Consider the following 13,458-nt stretch of genomic DNA (forward strand, 5'->3'; position numbering starts at 1 on the left):
GGGAAGTTCCACAGGCCAAAGAGAACAAGAACATCATTAGATAAGGTGTTAAGAAAGAAATCAAACAATGGAGAGAAAATCTGTAAATTAAATATACCTTAAAAATAACAACTAAAAACTTTAGGATCTGTGCATGCTGAGTCACTTCAGTCATGTCTAACTCTTTGCAACCCCATGGATTGTAGCCCACCAGGTTCCTTTGTCCATGGAATTCTCCAGGCAAGAATATTGGAGAGGGTTTCCATGCCCTTCTTTAGGGGATCTTCCTGACCCAGAGATTGAACTGACATCTCCTGTATCTCCTGCATTGGTAGGCATATTCTTTACCACTAGTACCACCTGCAAAGCAATAAATATACCTTAAAAATAACAACTAAAAACTTTAGGGTCTAGGTTTACACATTTAGATAGTAAAACTATAAAGAAACATAAGCATTGATGACTAAAAGGACAGACTGGTGACTACTTATGTAGGAAGGGGAGACTTGATATTGGGACAGGGCACAGGGAGGCTTTACATGGGTGCTTGGCAAAGTTTTATTTCTTGAACTGATATTGGTTAGAATAATATTCGTGTCATAAAAATTATTCAACTATATTTTATTGTGTATGCTTTTTATGTATGTGTTTTATTAATAATAAATGGTTAATACCAAAGAATATATTACCCAGTAGGTGCTTTATATGCAATAATCTCTTCCATGTATTCAAAATTGGCTTACCCAAGGGTGACGTTTTATACCTCAACAAGTTCAAAGAAAGATATTTTATATCCCTTAAATTACCGGAGTTCTGTTAGGGAATGTTCCATTAAACATTTTAAAATCTTCATGTGCATTTATGAAATTTTAAAGAGTAATTTTTATTGTTAACTAATAATTTAACTCCTTTCTGTAATTTAGCATTATTTCTAAGTGTACTTTCCGTGCATTGACTGAGTATTATTCACCATAAATACCATTTCCAAAACCTACTACTTTGGCATGGGACTACCTAACATCCTTAATTCCTTTTTGGAAAAGTCTCCTGTCAGTCTACTCTCAGAGTCCAGAAGAACAATGCAGGTCTCTGTGCCTGGCACCAGGCTTGGGACATGTGATCCACATGTAGCCAAGCCAAGAACCAAATCCTCTTATCCACATGGTTTTTATTAGTGAAATACCAGAGGATACAATCCTGGTAAATCTGTATAGAACTAGCTCCTGGCCACAGTGGTTATTTCAGGAGCAGACATATTATTCACCTTGTAAACAAAGTAAAGCATGAAAATGTATGATAATATACTAAAATAGAAGTCCTCTTGTTTTGCTGTTTTGCTAGCTTACTGATAGAGAGAATTAGGTCTGAGGGCACTAATTCTGCTTTCATTAGATGTGGGAGAAAACCAATAAGAGCAGAAGTATACGATAAAGAGAAAGGACTGTATGCGGTGACAGTGTTTGACACAGATTAAGACAGAACTGCTGACACTAAAATTTGGGGCATTTCATTTAAATAATATAATTGCCTTTTTTGCTTAAATGAATTTGAGTTGGATTTCGTGACAACTGCACTATTATCTTTGCTATGTTTCATTCAAATGATGGCCAAATAGCATAATTGTTTGTTATGACGGCTAGGCTTGAATGTGTTTGAACATATCAGGAACAATCGATAAAAATGTTTGCATAAAATATTTTGTCAAACACTGTCAAAGTTTAGATAAATAAATTTTGACAAGATTATTGTTACATTTTCCATCCTATGTCTTTGTTCATTTATTCAAAAGGCTTATAATCTCTACTGTATGAAGCACACGGCTCCAGATATGGGGCATGTGTCCTGTGTGGGATCAATCTCAAGGGGTATAACTGCAAGAGATATAAAATTGAAGAAGATAAGATTCTTGCTTTTAAGAACCTTATGAATACGCATGTGCACACACATGACCTATGAAAACATGAGTTTGAAATTATTTGTCTACCTCTTTTATTCAGCTATCTCACCTCTTTGCCTTCTTCTACTACCTTAAATACACCCTAAAACCCAATCTCTATGTATCATGTGGGTTTGATACAATATGTCTTTGGGGGCTTCCCCCTGTGGCTCAGCCATCAAGAATCGCCTGCAGTTCAGAATATGCAGGAGATGTGGGTTAGATCCCTGGGTTGGGAAGATCCCCTGAAGGAGAAAATGGCAACTTGTTCTGGTATTCTTGCCTGGGACCCATGGACAGAGGAGCTTGGCAGGCTTCAGTCCTTAGGGTCACAGACTCCAAGATGACTGAATGAACATATACACATGCATGTGTCTTTGGTTGGGTCCCCTGGAGGAAGAGCCTGAGATAGAAACTATTATTCAAATGATTTAGAGGGATACTCTCAGAAGAAGGGGGGTGAATAAAACAGGATAGATTGGGGAGAGAAAAACTAAGCAAAAATGAGTTCTTAGCTGGAAACTGGTTAGCCTGAACCATGTGGGAGCACAATTCCTACTGCAGACTTAGCTCTCTGTAAACAAGAGGGAAGAAATGACTACCCTGTGTGTCACTCAGACATTGGCTGAAGAGGTCCACCTCAAGTAGGAGAGATGAATGTAGCTTCAAGTGGGCAACACTCAGGAAGGCACAAGGCCCAATGTCCTGGACAAAAAACCAGCTGTGACTGGCTATCAGCCAACACTTACAGCTATTAGGGATGAATATGGTGGCCAAAGTGGATCTAGCAAGGTACCACCAAGAGTCCACCCCTCCATGTCCATCCAGGTAAACATGGTGGGCTGTTTCTCCCCACCTAGGCTGCCCATCAAGGGCTTCCCCAGTGGCTCAGAGGTAAAGAATTCACAGGAGATTCAGGTTCGATCCCTGGGTTAGGAAGATCTCCTGGAGAAGGAAGTGGCAACCCACTCCAGTATTCTTGCCTGGGAAATCCCATGCACAGAAGAGCCTTGTGGGCTACAGTCCATGGGGTGGCAAAAGAGTCAGACAGGATTTAGTGTCTAAATAACAAAGGCTGCCCATCAAAGCCTGCTGTGCCATAGAAAGGTGAGCACCATTCATTTGTTGCTTCTGCAGCACTTTATCATTCAATGATCACTTATTACAGTATAATATAATAACCTGCTTACAACTATGCCTGAGTATTCATTAAAGATAGTAATTAAGTCTAACTAATCTTTATTTCCCCAGTGCCCAATGCAGTGATGTGACCTCATGTTATTATTGATTGCATATATGCTAATTTTTAAATGTTTGAAGGAACTAACAAAATGGTAAAAACAAAACTGAAATTTTGAGTACATAGACTACTTGGTATAGTAATAGAATGCTTTAGAGCTAAGTCTCTCAAAGTAAGCTATTGAGCAAACATATAACCTGGAAGTTCTTTTAACTCTTCAAGTCTTTGTTTCTTAATGTAAAAAACAGGGATGATAAATATTGCTACAGGCTTGTTACTGGAACTGATGAAGTTTATACATATTAAGGGCTTCTCACAATAAGTAATAAATAGTAAGTGTTGAATACATGCTAAGTATGTTTTAGCTTCCCTGGTGGCTTTAGCTTCCTTCGGGCTTCCCTGGTGGCTCAGAGGGTAAAGTGTCCGCCTACAAATGTGGGAAACCTGGGTTCGATCCCTGTGTTGGGGAGATCCCCTGGAGAGAAAATGGCAACCTACTTGAGTACACTTGCCTGGAAAATCCCATGGACTGAGAAGCCTGGTAGGCTACAGTCCATGGGGTCGCAAAGACTGGGACACTACTGAGCCACTTCACTTTCACTTTTCTTTCATGCTTTAGCTTATTTAACTGATGATCTTACTGAAAGCTGTAATGACTGTCAGGTGGTGCTAGTGGTAAAGAACGTGCCTGCCATTGCAGGAGATGTAAGAGACGTGGGTTCAATCCTTAGGTCAGGAATATCCCCTGGAGGAGGAAGTAGCAACCCACTCCAGTATTCTTGCCTGGAGAATCCCATGGACAGAGGAGCCTGGTGGGCTACAGTTCTTGGGGTCGCAAAGAGTTGAATAGGACTGAAGTGATTAGCATGCATGCATAATGATTGCAAGAAAATTTTGAATTTCAAAATCTCATCCTGAAATTTAATGGTTTAAGTATTTTTAAAGAGTAAACAGAGAGTAAAGAATATTAGACCTGAATTATATATCTTCTGTATACTGTGCTTTATAAGCTATTCAAATTTGTGGCACATGACAATATTTATCACAGATATCTCTGCTTTTGCTGTAGCTCCTGGTGTCATTTATCTTCTTATTGCTGAGGCTAGAATTCATCCTCACTGAGGTGAATTTGCCCACTCCAGTGTTCTTGCCTGGAGAATCCCAGGGACAGGGGAGCCGGGTGGGCTGCTGTCTATGGGGTCGCACAGAGTCGGACACGACTGAAGCAATTTAGCAGCAGCAGCAGCAGCAGCAGCAGAGGTGAGTTTAACATATTAACATCATCCTGTTGTTGGTCCCCAAAGGAGAATTCCATATTTTAATCTCAAAGAGCTCTATTAGTATATCTAAGGAGTGACAGACAACATGAAAAAGGAAGTATGATGCATAATAAAAACATATCTCCTTCAGCTTTCTTAATTAATTCAGTTTTTAATCAATTATCCCAAAATATTGTCCTCATTATATAATGATTCACCCTGCCCGTCCATGAGATTGCGCCTAAAATAATTTTTTGAAGTTGTTATTAGCTAAAAATATGGCTTCAAGAAAGTTCACCATGCTAAATTATACCAAGACTTAGATTTTAATACATTGATTATAACAATAAATTATCTTTCTTCTGAAATCTGTACTAAGGAACATCATTAGAAATTTAGACATCTAATTATAGATGAAAGGATTCTATTAGACTTTGTCTTTTATACCCTTTTTCTTATACCCTATTCTTTCTGTATGCATATGTACATGCTAAGTCATTTCAGTCCTATCTGACTCTGTGTAACTCTATGGACTGTAGCCCGCCAGACTCTTCTGTCCATGGGATTCTCGAAGCAAGAATACTAGTGTGGGTTGCCATGCCTTCCTCCAGGGGATTTTCCCAACCCAGGGATTGAACCCAGGTCTCTTAGGTCTCCTGAATTGGCAGGCAGGTTCTTGGCGACTAGCACCATTTGGGAAGCCCATTCTTCCTATATTGCTTATTATTAATCAAAATTTGGGGATTAAAGGCTTACTTGATATGTGTAAATCAGAGAATGTTAAGAACTCCCTAGTTTTCCATTTTTGGTAAAAGTTCTAAGTGAGTTAGAGTAAAATGTGTTGGATTAAACCATAACATGTTTTCATGTAAATAAAAATGAAAAATGTAGACAAAACATTCACACTTTTTTGTTACTCAATCTACCTATTAAGTCTATTCAGATTTTCACAATCCATTGTCTAATGCCTTTCTTCATCATAACAGTCTTTGTTTTGGCCTTTCGTAAACTCTAAATTTCATTTTTCATAGCAATTTTTTTAATTCATTTATTCATTGTCTGGTGACAAATAACTACTAAATATGTATTAGTTGTCTGACACTATATTAAATGCTGAGTAAAAAGTTACATAATTCTAAATATTTGCAACAAAACTTGAGGAATATCAAGCCATTAACTAACAACTTTTATAAGTTAAAAACTAATACAGATGATTTAGGATAATTAACTGATGACTCCTGTTACATGATCATTTATATGTGCTGACCATATATGCTGGAGTATTAATATTGAAAATTGCTTAGAGAAGGTGGAGCCAATGATGCCAGACCCTTTTCAATCCTGTCTTCAGAATGCAACAAGGAGCGGAGTGAATGTTGTAGAATAGTTTATCAGAGCTGATTTCCATGTTTTTCCGTCACCTACATGATTCAATAAAATAAGCATGCTAAAATAACAGGCATTGAAAGATATTTTGAAAGACTCTGTGTTTATGTATGGGCACACTTAAAATACTGAATTTCCCAATTTTAGCCTCTTTTCCAATTTTCAGAATTTATATTGAATGTCTAGCTTTTCAAGTTGTTTCTGAGTACTTTTTCTTTCCCACACTGTTCTGGGCAGTATTTTCCAGATATACTGTGATGAAGATTTACAAAGTTTCTGCTATAAAGATGTCTGTATATGTGTCAGTCCCTCATTTGTGTCCAACTGTTCGCAACACCATGGACTGTAGCCCACCAGATTCCTCTGTCCGTGGAATTCTCCAGACAAGAATATTGGAATGGGTAGTTGCTTCTGTATTAATTGGGAAAACAAAATAGATTTAAAAGTTGAACAATATCAGGTCATAATAAGTACTGTTGAGGACAATATAGGGCAAATCATCAAGTGTATTGCAGGAAGGGGGATACTGAGCAGAGGTGACCTTCAGTTCAGGTCACTTCAGTCGCTCAGTTGTGTCCGACTCTTTGTGACCCCATGGACTGCAGCACACCAGGCCTCCCTGTCCATCACCAACTCCCGGAGTTCACTCAAACTCACGTTCATTGGGAGAAGGCAATAGCACCCCACTCCAATACTCTTGCCTGGAAAATCCCATGGACAGAGAAGCCTGGTGGACTGCAGTCTATGGAGTCGCTAAGAGTCAGACACAACTAAGCAACTTCACTTTCACTTTTCACTTTCATGCATTGGAGAAGGAAATGGCAACCCACTCCAGTGTTTTTGCCTGGAGAATCCCAAGGACGGGGGAACCTGGTGGGCTGCCGTCTATGGGGTCACACAGAGTTGGACACGACTGAAGCGACTTAGCAGCAGCAGCAGCATGTCCATTGAGTTGGCGATGCAGGAAGGGGGATACTGAGCAGAGGTGACCTTCAATTCAGGTCACTTCAATCGCTCAGTCATGTTGACTCTTTGTGACCCCATGGACTGCAGCATGCCAAGCTTCCCTGTCCATCACCAACTCCCGGAGTTTACCCAAACTCATGTCCATTGAGTCGGCAATGCAGGAAGAAGGATACTGAGCTGGGGTGACCTTGGTGAGGAGCTAATATCTGATCAAAGACCTAAGTGAAATGAGGGGAGCATTGCTTACTGGGAACATAGTGAGTATAGAGTTAAGGTGGAAATATTCTTGGAATACAAGAGATGCAGGGAAAATGCCCTATATGTGAAAGAAGAAAAACTTAGGGAGAGCAGGAGAAGGACTCTAAGTTCTTCTCTTGGCTGTTTTGGACCTACATTTATTCACTTTTTATAAAGTTGGCAAGCTCCAGACATTCTCTGATATTCTTCCCCTTTCCTTACCATTCCCAGCATTTATTTCCCTGAACTTCAAGCCTGCTCCTAAGTAGTCCTAAAACTGTTTCATAAAAATTAGGGGCTTATTTTTCACTGGTCTAGTTAGCCCTAAGTTTCAGTCAGAGAAATATGGAGTCTAAAATTATTCCTGGACCTATAAACCTCTCTTTCTTAGAGATTTAGAATTTAGTAGTACCTAAGAAGATCATTCTAACTAACATAAAGTTACATAGACCAATTCACTTTAAAATAAAATCCCCTGCCAATCTGATAGAGTAAGATAATAAGGTTTTCACTTTTCTTTTGTAAGAGGAGGACATTATTAAATGTTCTTTAGGGAAATTCTCTAAACTGATGCTGCCCTTCATTTTCATCCTGTAAGTCAGATGTTCACAATGGAACTTTAAATGATATTTTGTATGATGCAGAATAGTATTTCTATCCCTTTGACCACTTTCATATCTTTAGACAGTTATTAGTTAATTATTGAAAATAGTTTCCTTATCCTGAATACTCACAAATCAAGAAATATTTGAGGATCATATCATTAAGCCTTTGTTCATGAATAAACCAGCTATGACCATGATACTGAAACCATAAGAGTAAATATAAGTAGAAAAAAAGTAAATATTCTCCCACTAGGAAATAAAGGAGATCCCCACCTCTAGTCATCCTGCCTTTCTTTTCTTAAGAGCATTTACTTAAGAACATTTGCAAATATAAGCGCTTTCTCTAAATACTTTTTAAAATTACATAAAGCTCTAATCAGTTTTGAGGACTAGGAATGTCTTTCTAAAGGATCTGAGAACCAGTTCTCTCAAACTCAATCATTAAAACCTTAGTTACAGGGAAGGAATGGAGATGCATATATAGAGAACTGACTTATGGGCATAGTACAGGATGGAAAAGAGTGGGACAAACAGAGAAAGTAGCATCAACATATATACACTACCATGTGTAAGACAGATGGCTGGTGAGAAGTTGCTATAAAACACAGGGAGCCCAGCCTGGAGCTCTCTGATGACCTAGAGGGGTGGATTGGGGGAAGAGAAGGGAGGTTCCAAAGATGATAGATATACGTATAGTTGGAGAAGGCAATGGCACCCCACTCCAGTACTCTTTCCTGGAAAATCCGGTGGACGGAGGAGCCTGGTAGGCTGCAGTCCATGGCGTTGCTAGGAGTTGGACACGGCTGAGGGACTTCACTTTCACTTTCATGCATTGGAGAAGGAAATGGCAACCCACTCCAGTGTTCTTGCCTGGAGAATCCCAGGGACAGGGGAGCCTGGTGGGCTGCCGTCTCTGAGGTCTCACAGAGTCAGACACGACTGAAGCGACTTAGCAGCAGCACAGCTGATTTGCGTTGTTGGGCAGCAGAAACAAACACGATATTTTAAAGCAATTCTCTTCCAATTAAAAAATAAATTTAAAAAAGGCTCACAAATTGAAAAAAAAAAAAGTTAGAAAAACACCCCAATCTCCCCCTTTCTGTGGGAAGACAGAAAACTAACTTTCAGCAGGTAACTTACTCCAAATGGCAAACTTACCTCTTGTTGTAAAGATAAGAGTAGTTTTTCTTTCTCCAGATAAAGCTACTTAGTTAACAGAGGTATCACCCCTATTACCAGGTAAAGTGAAGATGAACTATATGTGCCCAGTGGTGATGTCAAGTCCTCTTACTTGAGGACAGGCTATTATTTATCTTGAGAACATGTATAATGGGTGGTAACTGCTGGGGCATATCAAGAAGTGAGATCTCTTTAGGTCTCTGCAATCTTAGTGAATTGCTTGGGATGTACCCCACATTCTGGTCTAATACTTATTTAATAATAAAACTGCTTTCTTTCTCTTTTAAGCTGGTAGTGAGATTTTCTTGGCTGAAGAAGATTTAAGCTTTAATTATATTTCTCCAGAAATACTGAGCCAGGTCTGAGATTGGGGAGTGAGGTGGTATGTGATTGTGAGTGATAAAATGGGAGGTGACAGACATTCAAAGAAAAAAAAGAAATCATCAAGTTGAGGAAAGGTATTATAAGAGTGTGAATCTAAAGGTGCAGATACCAGGAACTTAGAAATGAATCCAAGATATAACAATGGCTTCCCAATTGTGATTTGAAGACTGAACATACATTTCCTAAGATGCTGTGGCATAGGGGTGGGGGTGATGACTTCAGTCGTGAGAAAGAGTGATAATACTGTTCTGACATGATTGAGGCTTTGCTGGAATCTTGTACTTAAAAAGTGCATTTAAAAAAGCTAAAAAGCAAAATTCTTCTTCTTTTTTTTTCCTGGCATAAAAACCTTTATGCAGTTCACTTTTGAAGAGAATTCATCAAAATGCCAAGATAGTTTTCCAAATACCACTTGATATACACAGCAGGTAAAATTGAATAAATCATTTTGAATTACTAATTTTATTTTGTTCTTTAAAATTAGCAAAAAAGAAAAGATGGATTCAAACAGTGAAAATAGACTTGGGGGAGGGGATGGTGGAAATAGAATATATTTGTCCTCATTCTCCCCAAATTGATGCTAATGAAGAGAAGGCAAACAATTATGTGGGCATTCTGAACATGTAAGTAGTATTTTTCTTGCCATTTCTCCTTCTCTCTAAAGCAACTCACAACTTAAGTTGCTTTCATTAATCACCTGAGGGGACTCTCAGTTCAGTTCCGTTAAGTTCAGTCACTCAGTTGTGTCCAACTCTTTGCGACCCCATGAATTGCAGCACGCCACGCCTCCCTGTCCATCACCAACTCCCGGAGTTCATCAAACTCAGGTGCATCGAGTTGGTGATGCCATCCAGCCATTTCATCCTCTGCCGTCCCCTTTTCCTCCTTCCCCTAGTCCCTCCCAGCATTGGAGTCTTTTCCAATGAGTCAACTCTTCGCATGAGGTGGCCAAAGTACTGGAGTTTCAGCTTTAGCATCATTCCTTCCAAAGAACACCCAGGACTGATCTCCTTCAGAATGGACTGGTTGGATCTCCTTGCAGTCCAAGGGACTCTCAAGAGTCTTTGCCAACATCACAGTTTAAAAGCATCAATTCTTTAGCACTCAGCTTTCTTCACAGTCCAACTCTCACATCCATACATGACCACTGGAAAAACCATAGCTTTGACTAGATGGACCTTTGCTGGCAAAGTAATGTCTCTGCTTTTCAATATGCTATCTAGGTTGGTCATAACTTTCCTTCCAAGGAGTAAGCATCTTTTAATTTCATGGCTGCAGTCACCATCTGCAGTGATTTTGGAGCCCAGAAAAATAAAGTCTGCCACTGTTTCCACTGTTTCCCCATCTATTTCCCATGAAGTGATGGGACCGGATGCCATGATCTTCATTTTCTGAATGTTGAGCTTTAAACAAACCTTTTCACTTTCCTCTTTCACTTTCATCAAGAGGCTTTTTGGTTCCTCTTCACTTTCTGCCATAAGGGTGGTGTCATCGGCATATCTGAGGTTATTGATATTTCTCCCAGCAATCTTGATTTCAGCATTTGTTTCTTCCAGCCCAGAGTTTCTCATGATGTACTCTGCATATAAGTTAAATAAACAGGGTGACAATATACTGCCTTGATGTACTCTTTTTCCTATTTGGAACCAATCTGTTGTTCCATGTCCAGTTCTAACTGTTGCTTCCTGACCTGCATATAAGTTTCTCAAGAGGCAGGTCAGGTGGTCTGGTATTCCCATCTCTTTCAGAATTTTCCATAGTTAATTGTGATCCACACAGTCAAAGTCTTTGGCATAGTCAAGAAAGCAGAAATAGATGTTTTTCTGGAACTCTCTTGCTTTTTCGATGATCCAGCGGATGTTGGCAATTTGATCTCTGGTTCCTCTGCCTTTTCTAAAACCAGCTTGAACATCTGGAAGTTTACGGTTCGGTTCACGTATTTCTGAGGGGACTCTCATTAATGTACAAATCAGCACATAATTTTTATTGGGGGTTGGGGAGAGGGAAGTGATTATTACCTGATTTTATATCACAAGAATAAACTTGGGTTTCAGTTTTATGGGGATGGGATTCTAAGTTCTAAAGGAATATACTCAAACCATAATACCTCAATTGGCTGTCTGTCTTTACTGGCAGGAGAACTAAAGAATTTAGCTAAAGTCTGGGAGGATCAGCAAAGACAGATTGAACATACAGGTCAAAGAATAAATAGGATTTGTGGTCTAACTATGTAGAGAATGTGTGCTCTATTCTAGTTGATGCACCCTATGTGAGGGTACAGATTCCCAGGTGCATGCTTGTGTATACATGTGTGTGTGCATGTACGTGTATGTGTGTGTGTGTGTGCGTGTAATTCCTCAGCCAGTAAGCAATTAAGCTATTCACATGAGCTCAGTCACTTCAGTTGTGTCCAACTGTTTGCCACCTTTCAGGCTATAGCTCACCAAGCTTCTCTGTCTGGGATTCTCCAGGCAAGAATTTTGGAGTGGGTTGCCATGCCCTCCTCCAGGGGATTTTCCCAACCCAGGAATCAAACTCTTGTCTCCTGTGTCTCCTGCATTGCAGGCAGAGTCTTTACTGCTGAGCCACTAGGGAAGCCCAAGCAGTTAAGCTATAATTGTCCTTATTTATAATAGTGCTGGGGGACTGGGATTTCTTGAGATTTATAATCAATATGTGATAGGAGATCCAATTTGAACAGAAAAAGTGAATTTCATTTGTGTCTATGTGTGTGTATGTACATATGTATATAGTATTTATTTTCTTATAAATTGAATAATTCAAGATTGCATTTAATCCAAGCTCATTACAATTATTTATATGTCTGCCTTGCATGCTAAAGAAACAATTTAAATTTCCATTCTTATTCCTAACATCTCATGGAATAAAAAAAAAAATTCAGATTGTCCTAAATGACTTTGATTTTCTCATAATGTGAATATCTTATATGTATGTTCAATTACATTATTTTGCATAAATATGACATAATTAAACTTTATTGCTTGTAATTTACACCATGGTTAATCATAGCTGAAAGGCCATGCTTGCATTCTACAGAGTGATTTAAAATAAAATGCCTTTCCAAATGAATAAATGTTCAGTATTAATAACTGCACTTGGAAGTGCTGTTATCCAAAAACACTTGTATGATTATTTTAGAAATAGTCAATGTCAGTAAGTGGCATTTTAACAGATAAACTACTTTCTATAATAGCAAACCATTTATTTAGTGAAATGCAAAAGATTTAGGAAAGTAACTCCCTGCCAATAAAATGCAACTTTTTTATGTAAATTTTATTACTGGAAAAAAAATTTTTACCAAGTTTTTCTTTTTAAATATTTGACACCTGCAGTTTATATCGGAATATTTTTAAGACATGAAATTATTAGCAAACAGCTATACATCTGAAACACTTAAATTGTGTAAATAATGCAGATGATCACATTTCAGTAAATTTATACAAAACATAAATTCATAATTTAGCTATCCATCATGAAAAAGATACCATAAGAAGGAAAACAATGCTAGTTGTGAAATATACTTTTCCGTTATTCTGGACTATGTCAGAAATGTGCAGCATGCTTGATTTTGAAGGTATCATAGCACTCATTAAAACACAAACTTACTTTCTTTAGGCAAGTAATAAACGCAGTTGTGATTGACGAAAGGCGAACCATGATGGGTGGCCAGGTACAACTTTGCGTCTCTTCCCTGCACCGCCCTGCTTGAGGCAGTCAGCAGGATCTCCAGCCAACGGTAGCATTATCCCACTTCTCTAACCAAAGGTAAGGAGGGTAAAGTTAGAAAACCAGAAATCACCCTAATTACTAAACAAAGACAGTGTAATACAGTATTAGTAATTGGTTAAACAGATCAGAGAACAAAAAGGAAAAAAAGGAGCCCGAAGCAGCCGCAGGTTACCCGAGGACACAAAGGAAATGGGCTGTCATCGCCAGCTCTAGAACCCTGGAGGAGGGCCCTTTGACCCTGCCTCTGGGATACAGACCGCTGATAGGATGCTGGCAGGTGCTGGAACCTCTGAGAGATGAGAGGACAATGGTTCTAGCAGGGCAGCAGGAAGCTGGAGCTAGGATCCAAAGGCCACTTCAAGGTGAAAGTGCGTTGCTATGGCAACAGCAACTGAGACTCCAAGCAAAACGAGGGCGCCTCCCTTACACCCTTCTTCTCCCTTTCCAGCCTTTATGTATTGCTGGAACGTAGGCCCCAGACAAACAGCCACCAGACAGAGGATACTTCAGCCTGTAGGCTTCCAGTTCAGCATCACA

At 39.1% G+C, this 13,458-nt stretch overlaps 1 long non-coding RNA gene across 1 annotated transcript; it reads right to left on the reverse strand.

The window, feature by feature from the left end:
* Nucleotides 1-111: 111 nt before the first annotated feature.
* On the reverse strand, nucleotides 112-13,145 carry LOC129624159 (uncharacterized). The gene is made up of 3 exons (XR_008700789.1): nucleotides 13,094-13,145; nucleotides 12,799-12,947; nucleotides 112-339 (listed from the first exon to the last, which is right to left on the reverse strand). It is a non-coding gene; the product is annotated as an uncharacterized LOC129624159 (long non-coding RNA).
* Between the last annotated feature and the right edge of the window lie 313 nt (nucleotides 13,146-13,458).

Source organism: Bubalus kerabau, chromosome 12, assembly GCF_029407905.1.
Source record: "Bubalus kerabau isolate K-KA32 ecotype Philippines breed swamp buffalo chromosome 12, PCC_UOA_SB_1v2, whole genome shotgun sequence".
NCBI classification, from domain to species: Eukaryota; Metazoa; Chordata; class Mammalia; order Artiodactyla; family Bovidae; genus Bubalus; species Bubalus kerabau.